Source organism: Centruroides sculpturatus, unplaced genomic scaffold (assembly GCF_000671375.1).
Source record: "Centruroides sculpturatus isolate CEXI.00-Female unplaced genomic scaffold, Cexi_2.0 scaffold102, whole genome shotgun sequence".
Taxonomy (NCBI): Eukaryota; Metazoa; Arthropoda; class Arachnida; order Scorpiones; family Buthidae; genus Centruroides; species Centruroides sculpturatus.
The window spans coordinates 983664-993542 of NW_019384295.1; positions in this window are offsets into that span (position 1 = coordinate 983664).

A 9879-nucleotide genomic window follows, 5' to 3' on the forward strand; every position below is an offset into this window, starting at 1 on the left:
CAATTTTCTTAACAGCATAGAAAATTGAATTATAAAAAAAATCAAGTTTGCTTAAAGACTTTTAANATGTATTATGTATATATATATATGAGTGTATTTAATGAAAGAATTTTTACAAAATTGCATTATAATTAAATGCTAACATTTTTGAAAGTATTTTAAAGAAAATTTCACGAAATTTTTGTAGTATCAAGAAGATTATTAACTAGAAAGTTCGGTACAAGTTATAATTTTCTACTTACGAAGGGTAGAAAATGCGCAAAAGTTGTGGTACCCATCAGAGAATTAACTCGAACACTATCATTATTTAATCAACCATCCCTCAAATTTTGTACCCGAACTTGCATTTTTTTTCCACCCAAATTCTACTAATGCTTTAATTAAATTACCAATAAAACTCAGACAAATAGTTTCATTAAAGTAACGCTTTTCGTATCGATCCATTGTTATATCTCTTTAAATCAAATAAACGAATAATTTATTTTTAAATTTATTTCAAGCAAAAATATTCGATTTATGATTTTTGATTTAATTAAAAATATTTCAAAAAATTAAATTTTGCAACTTCTTTCATCTTTTCTGCTTCTGATTCTTCTTCTTATTCTTCTTTACTAGAAATAACTGTATGCATCTATATCTAAATATATATATATATATGTATTATAATAATAATAATAAATCTTTCAGGACATAAAAAGAAGACTCATATTCTATCAGGTTAAAGTAGGGGAACTGATTTACTTCCATTTCATTTTAGTATCAATTTAAAAAAGAGAAAATGTATAGAAAGCGAAGAACCAAGAGCAAGAAAGAGGATTAACGAGAATAGAAAACCTAAGTACTCATCTTACTCCGAAACGAAATGATCTTTTTAAGAGAAATAAGACGGGGAAAAAAACTATCTTTTTCACATCTTGAAAGTAGCTAATGTTTATTTTTTCTTTATTTTTGTTTTGTTTTGTTTATATTTTTATTTCAGATCAGTTGTCTGGATATAAAAACTATATTAGAGAATTGAAAATGACAGACAATCTTTACGAAAAGTGATTTTAGTTGAATGGCACCGGCAACAAGAACGAAAATTCTCTTGGTTATGATCAGAAAATATTATCTTATCTACCTGTCTAAAAACTGATACAATTCGTTCAATCAACCATATGATATCTTACTTTATATATATTTTTTACTTATTAAAACATATAATAAACATTTATACTATTAAAATTCTTTAATTTTGATTATTTAACTATACGTATAAATTATTAATATCCATATTTAGNTATATATATATAAATTTTTATAATCATATTTTATATATTCTTATAACGATATTATGATAAGTAGAAAGATTAAGTTCTTTCATTTATGTGACATAAAATAATTGACTTTCAAATAGATATCTAGAATCAATATTATTTATGGAGAACTCAAATATTGAACTTCTAACAAACTGAATTGTATTGGAGCAAAAGAAAGCCATTGGAGTAGATTATATGAGATCATTCCGTTGTGATAGACTTATGTAAGGACTATTTGATGCCAAATCTGTCTTTTTATCATCTTTAAGAATCCTTCAGTAGTTGCTAATGCATGTTGACTGCAGTTCCCAACAGACGTGGGATATCCTGTTATGCCATTACGAGCAATTTGAATAAAAGATTGCAATGTGAGATAAGTTGTTCACTTTGGCTTTCATTTACTTTATGAATATTTAATAATTTTCTCATTGTTTTCGATAATTGTTATGAAATTGAATAAAACAATCAAAGAGATTCTTTTGTTGTGCTATTTTGTGTATTTATTTTCTCTGAAACATCATCGATCTTGAGGATGAACGATTCGTGTCAAAAGGAAGTGGCATTGTTAGTTCAGGAAATAAGTTACATTTATAAAAGATATGTTCAACGACATTGCTATTTTCTTAACTTTCAATAGCGCTCATACAATTTTATTTTTTACATTTTTTATAATAAAAATGAAGAAAAAATACGTGTTAAATCGTTAAAACCTTAAAGAGTACGCTATTAAAGCTTTAAATATAAAAAAGTTTTAATTAAAAACTTCTGTAAAACATAAATCGTGAGCAAATTGTACAACAAAAATACAATCCATCAACAACAGTGCCACGAAGCGAATCATAATTCACGATTTCTAATAACAGAATTCATTTATATGTAGTAAATTAAACCAATTTCTCAAAGGGTAAGACCTTATTTAAATATAAACTAATCTCGATAAGGAGATGGCTTTTACGTAACGAGACAAACTCACAATGACATTTTCGTCGCCACATTATTAGCTCAGTTATTCATTCCCTCATCCACTGTCTTCCTTTATTAGATCTTGTCTAAGTCCCTATAGACATCGGCACCTATAGGTCGGCCCCTTTACAGCAACTGAGTAATCCTCCATGTGGATAACATCCTTCTGTTGTCAGACAGACTAATTAACTTGTCTGGAAAGACATCTAAAGCTGTACCTGTAACACATTGACTACCATTCTTGCATTTACGGTTGTAATAAGTATTTCCTGATGTTACCTGATTATTACACTATTATTATTACTTTGTTGCAACTTCCATTTTTTAAATTCTACTTAAAGAATAAAATATATTCCAATTATTCTATATGTAAACAAGTGTACTCTACTGTTAAACATTGTATAAAATCTTAAGAAGGATATTTACGGTTAACTTATTCAATATTATTAATAGTAAATATTTACATATAAGCTTCACATATTGCTAATTTTAGAGCTATAAATATGTCGTGTAACCATAAAGAGGATATCAATTGAATGCATTCAACTAGTTCATTCAATGTTAGAAGTATCGATCGACATATTTAAAGTAAGAATCTCTATTGTGAACTTTCAATTTTCTCAAACATTTCTAGCAGTAAATTATTTTAAAATTGTTTCCGGAAGCTTCAAAAATATCGTGTAATCACACAATAGAAAAAGTTGTAGGATATAGAATTCTATATGTAGCAAGTACACTCTTATACAAGTTATATTACATTCCATATAACTCTAAATGGAATATTGAAACTAAATATATTTTTCTATTCTGCTTTTTACAAACTTTTATAAAATGTATATTACTTTATAACCAATATTTTATGAAATTTTCTCTTTTACTATTTATTTAAATATATTTTTTTATTAATTTAACAATATAAAATTGCTCTAAAAATGAAAATTCAAATTAATTATTATAAATTTTCATGTAAAAAAAAAATTATTGACAAAATGAATTAAATCTTATGCGAACGAATTTTTGTAAAGTGAGATAAAAGGTTGAATTTAATGAATAAATTAAAGTTCTCGTAAGGCCTATTGGTTTCTTTAGAACAACAATCTATTACTTTTATAGTGGCATTAATTGTGAAGATCTGGTTATATAATTTAGCATAACTTCGTTTCTTTCTTGATTAGATGAAGGATAATAGCGTTAACAGTGCTACTTTATTCTGCCAATTACTTGTCTTCGTTTGCCTTCAAGTAACAGTCTATATAGTGAGCAAATGTCATCATGAAGGACGCATATAATCGAATTTTCTTTTATCCACCCATTTATTGATGCTTCATAGTTCGGAATGCCCTTACCAACCGCCCGACAACTGTCATTATTGGAATTCAATATTAGGTGTCATCTATTTTGTGCTTTGCTTCGTTTAAAGCCTTCAGGAATCACTTTCTGCTGCTAGGTATTTGCATTTACGTTTGGTTTAAACGATAATTCAACAGGTGAAAATTATATAAATGAAGTATTTCATTCTCTTATGAAATTTTCAGCTAGACAGATATCTCATTAAAATTCATACTTGCTGCATTGAATACTTTTTACGTTGTTAATGATTATGCTATTGAAAATGAAATGAAAATGTTAAATATATTAAGAATTGTAAAGCTTTTGCTTAATATATTTTACAAAATAGGAGTTTATGCATTAATTTTTTTTATCGTAAATTCCTAAATCAATTTCTAGAATTCGTAGATCTATTATCATAGAATCGATTATCATAAGTTATGATAAAATGTCACATTTTCATTTATTTACGAAGAATTCTGCTCAATATAATAATTTATCCATCAAAATATCTTAAACTTAATAAAAATACAATTATAATTTATATAATTTACTTAATTTATTTATTTTTAAGTTTATTTTTGAATCTTTTCAAATTATTAATAATATTTCAGACATTATAATAAAATTTTTCCATCGTATAGATATAAATTTGAAGGAGAACTATAATTTATATCCTCTTGTATAAATTTATACTCGAATTTATAAATTATAATGACATCTTATCATAATATATTAAATTAGTTCCTGTATAATTTATAATGGAAAGATAAATTAAATTATATTCCTGTACCTATATTTTCTATATATATATATGGTTTAACATAATTTATATACACACAAATAGATAAATTATATAAATTATGATAAACTACATGTGACTAAAGCCTATGGATTAAAGGTCTATAGTTTAATTTATATACTAATGGACGTATAAATTATAATAAATATTTGTATGTGCATAAATTATGATAAATTACCTGTAATATTTTGTGATTTTACACTAAGAAACATAATGTTTTCCTCCAATATATATGTATATATATGTTCTTACGTTTTATAGAAGCAAATGCATTAGACTGTCTCTAAAAAAACATCAATAACAATTTTCACGTTTTAAAAATAAACTAAAAATTCAATACTTAATTCTAAACTCTATCAAGTCAACTTAAATTAATTAAACTTTTTCATTAAGATAAAACATGGGCCAATATTTTTACATTATTTTTATTTTTAGCATTTTTCATTTTATTAATCAAAAACAAAAGTTTTATGATGGACAGAATAATTTATTCCTTTAAATAAAAACTTCAAAAAAGTAAATCTGTTTATTAATCGCAACTGACACTTTAACATAAATAACATTACCTGAACATTTATTAATTTTTTCTCCTTTTAATTTTTATACGAAAAATTATATATTTTATTTATTAACAAAAATGTAATTTTTATCTAAAATTTTTACTTATTTTTTTCCCTTTTACATATAAAGTTAATACATTAAAAAATTAAAATTAGTAACATAATTTAATTTCTTATCAAGTTAAAATAAAATATATAAATTACGAAAACGATCATCTATGGTATATTAATAGAAAATCTATATAGCTCACGTCTTTCTAAACGATGATAAAATAAATATATTTATTATACATCAACGGAAAAATATTTAAAATTTATAAATTATAAAAGTAAAATTAATTTTCACAACATTTAGTTTATTATAATATTTCCTAACTCTATAAAATGTAATTTATATTCGGTGTTCACTTAAAGATATTATTGATTAGATAGATTAAAATGCATACGAAATATCGGCCTTTAGTTTAAAGTGATATAAATATAAATTAATCTGCAATAATAATATATTTTTCATGTTGTCTGCATATCTACAACGTGATTGAAGTCAATATATGATAATGAATTTAGAAGTTTCTTGAATGGACGTCATGCGGAGCTACTGTAGTGGCGCGCGCCACTCGAAAACGTGACAGTGTGTTAAGCGCGCGACCTCGACACGTGTTTGTTGTGTATTTCCGCACGAGCTTGTCCATTTCCGCGTTTTATTATGTATTACGAAACTATGCACGTGCACGAATTAAGTAATATTTGAAAATGAGCGCCACCTATTTATCATTCTTAACACTATCTTTTTCAAAAGAAAAAAAATATAAAGAAAAGCATATATATTTTCAATACAGTAAACAGTCTCAAAAATATATGAAGTGCTTACAATTATTCAAATACTTTAAGGCTCTGGTACAGTACATGGAAAAAAAATATATATAGGCTATATTTGAATGAACAAAGACTAAAGCTATAAGTTAAATAAAGTAAAATTAAATGCAAATATATTCTAATTTCATTTTCTTTTAGAAATTAATCAAGTGATTTGTTTCTTTTTTTATGAAAACTGATTGATATATAGAAGCTACTGTTAACATTATAGGAGGAAACCATACTGTTTCACAATTTAAGGAATGAATTAACAACAACTCGCTTAAAGATAGACTTGTTTAAATACTTTTTATTTGCATTTCTATCTAATAACGTTGATATTTTTTGTGGAATTTTTTTTTTTTAAATTCATTCTCCTATAACATAACTTAGGCGTATCTTTGAAATTTAAAAGTGTTTAAAGTTGATATATTGAGAACGTTTAGGAGTTGTAACGAAATGAAGATTCCTACTGTGTAAAATGCTAGAAAAATCTAATTAAAATACGTCATTAATGTTTTCTATTCTATTTAAAAAACATTACGAACAAAATAAACATGAGAATTTCTATAAAATCCAATCCTTTAATATTTAGCTATTAAACGGTGAGTGAATTTATGACATCATTCGATGATATTGGCGTAACAACTTTGCTTATCTCAGCATTTATTACTAAGCTAGTGTAGATAAGGTTATAAGTTGATTAGCTTTTTTTCTTTTTTTTACACGTATATAACTGTTTATACCGTTATAAAAAATATACTAAATTAAACTACTCTATAAACATAATTAAACGTTTTTCTATAAGATTTACAATCGTTATAAAACAGAGATTAGTGAGAATGCCTTTACTCAGAAAACAGCAATTACGTTTTAAATTTGGTAATAAATTAATTTATACGCTTGTATCCTTATGTTGCTTAAAAAAGTATATGTTTAAGCATAAAATATTTATAGAATCTTTGCGTGTAAGTTAAAAATTATATACATACATATATATATTTAAAATTTTAATTAAGATTTATATTGGCGATTTAACATACATGATGAAAACTTTAAGAAAGAAAATACAATTTTTAAAATGTAATATAATTTTTTAAAAATAAATATTAAACATTTAAAGTACTTTAAAAATGTAACAAGTTACCAAATTGCTGTAATTTTTATATATTCATTTAAATATTTTACATAATTAAAGCATTAAAACTGAATAAACTTAACCCTTACAATTTTAATATACTACAAACAAAATTAAATTAATTTAGCCCCCTTTTTTTTATAAAATTTATCAGCAGAAAATTTGCTAAAATAATTACATTAACAAGAAAATATATTTTTCTTTATTAACTATATTAACTCAAATAAAACATTAATTAAGCTTATTTAATTCAATTATATGGCGAACATTAGAAAAATTATGTTTAAACAAAAGGGGGGAAAGCGATGTAGAAATTGTTGGTTAATCTTTTAATATGTTCTTTTGATATATTTGGATTGAATCAGTATCAATGTAATCCTATACTTTTGCTTGTTGATTCGGCAAACTAGAAAAGGGTAGGATTATTGTAACGTTTCCGTTAAGAGCCTAATAGGAAATCCAAGAAGGATGGATAACATCAAGAAACCTCATGAAACAGGATTTTAAGTTAAAAAATAATTGCCTGTATGCGACTCAAACGGATTATCTGTACAATATATATAGACTGTCCTGATTAACAAAAACGAAAAGTTTAATGGCTTTGATTCAAAATAAATCCTGAAAGTTTTGAAAATTTACTAAGCTCTTAGATTCATTCTACAGCATTTCTAGCTTAAGCTGTTAAATGTTCTATACGTAGATAACTACAGACAAGTATATTCATTACAGTGAATGCCATAACAAAAATCACTTTGTTGCAGATTACACAGGTTAATTACACTAAAAAATAAGTTATTTTTTTACACAGAATTCATTTTTAATATTTATAAAATTATTAAATATATTATCAAATAATATTAATGTAAGTATTAGGCTTGTATGTAGAAGCTTTGTTTTTCATATTTAAATTTAGTTTATGCATAAAATAATTGTTCAAAATTTAAATATTAAGAAGAAATTAATTAATTATATTTTTTAATAATATACGTGTGTTGTTAATAAGAAAAATTTTATGTAATTTATCCTTCAGTAAGGATCACGCATCTGAAACATCTCTTCCAAAATTCATAATCATAATTAAAAAGCAGATTAAATTAATATACAAAATCATAAGTTTCTTAATAAAATTACATTTTAAAGTGTTGTTTTTTTAATTTAAAAAATGCATTTAAAAAAACTACATCATCTTATTATCTATTTAAACAAATTAACCCTTATTATCGATTTCTCTAATGCCAATTAATATCACACAAAACGAAATACTTTAATGATATTATGATAAACACTTTGCTGTTAATAGGAATGAATAGGTGAAGATCAGTGATTACTATTTAACCTAGAAGTGAGTTTGCTTAAGGACTCTTACATTGCACCGTTTTCTCTTCACATATTTCCTGTGGATTGATTAAAGACTAGGTTACATTTGGAAGTAGCATGTATCATATACTAATGGTTCCAGATGCGATTTCTTAATGATTCCCGATATAGATTGTTTCTAAAATATTTCTATGGCATTATGGCATTAACCTAGTTTAATTTTTTCTAAACTCAATTAAATAAATCAATACAATAACGAAAATTTCGTTTTAAACTATTAAATTTTTAAAAAATTTTTAAATAAAAAGAAAACGAAGATATAATGATATAATGAATGATTTTGAAGAACAAAAACGAAATTAATTTTTAATTAAATTATCAAATTTATCCCCTCTTGTTTTAATTTCTCTACAGAATTAATAATGATTTATTACATAAATTTTTAAAATTGTATCTTTGTAATAAGGATAATGATATTTTTAACATATAACACTAATTTAAATGGAAGATTTACACATTTAGAAATAAAATTCATCCCTTAATCTATTATTATATTCGTTAAATACTTAAATAATAGAAAAAAACTTAAGAAAAATAACAAAAATTCGTTTCAAGAAAGGCTGGAAACACAGTAAATATATTAGTAACATTATTTAATGAATTAGAAAGAAATACATGCAAGAAAACTCAGATAAATCAATGAATTCGATATAGTTTAATTGCCCGTTAATTGTTCTATCTATACTAGGTGGATTAATAGAATCTAGTGGAGATTAAACAACCTAAGTCACCAGAACTGGTTGTCAGTAACAATCTTCAGACAAGACGAAGATTGATGAGGGTTTGAGAAGATAGAAACACACTTTTCACGTTCATGGATGAAGTGATTTGGGAAGGATGATCATCAAACAGTTCCAAATGGTATTAATTAAACTTATCAATATTTATATAACGTTATGCAAAGGGTTTTAAGCAATGATTTTTTTCCCTCCACTACGACTTACGTAATCGATAAGTATCGAGAAAAAATTTAAAAAATTATATATAAAAATAAGAAATGTAATTTTCTTTAAAAAAAAAAAATTAAATAAAAAGAAAAGAACTTACCTGATGCAACAATTTCGTAGCTTAAAAGTAGATGTACCCAAATGATACTCAACATCCAACCAAAAACGTTTCTGAGATAATGAAATTCTCTAGCAATGTCTACGATACGTCTACGTTTTCTAACAGTCCTTTTCATGATTATTATTATTATTATTATTTTTTCCTAAAAAAAATAATAACCAAAATGAAAATTTTTCGTTGATGTGCACTTCTTTACGTTAAGTTAAGGTCTTTGAACCATCCGGTGGAATGTTTTGTGTATGTGGTGCGCACTTCTGAGTTCGTACACTGCTGCGGAAACTGCTGCAGTGGTGCTCGGGTCGACTCTCTCTCTTCTCCCACAACGCCACTGCCATGTCACGTGACGGCCGTCACGTGACTAACTATGGCGCCTTATTAAGTGGAAAAGAGACGGAGATGTTCAAATATTCTTTACAGATTTAGGCATTTATAAAATTTGTATCGTTCCTTGGTTTTTTTCGACGTTAAAAAAAACAAAAATAAAAAAAA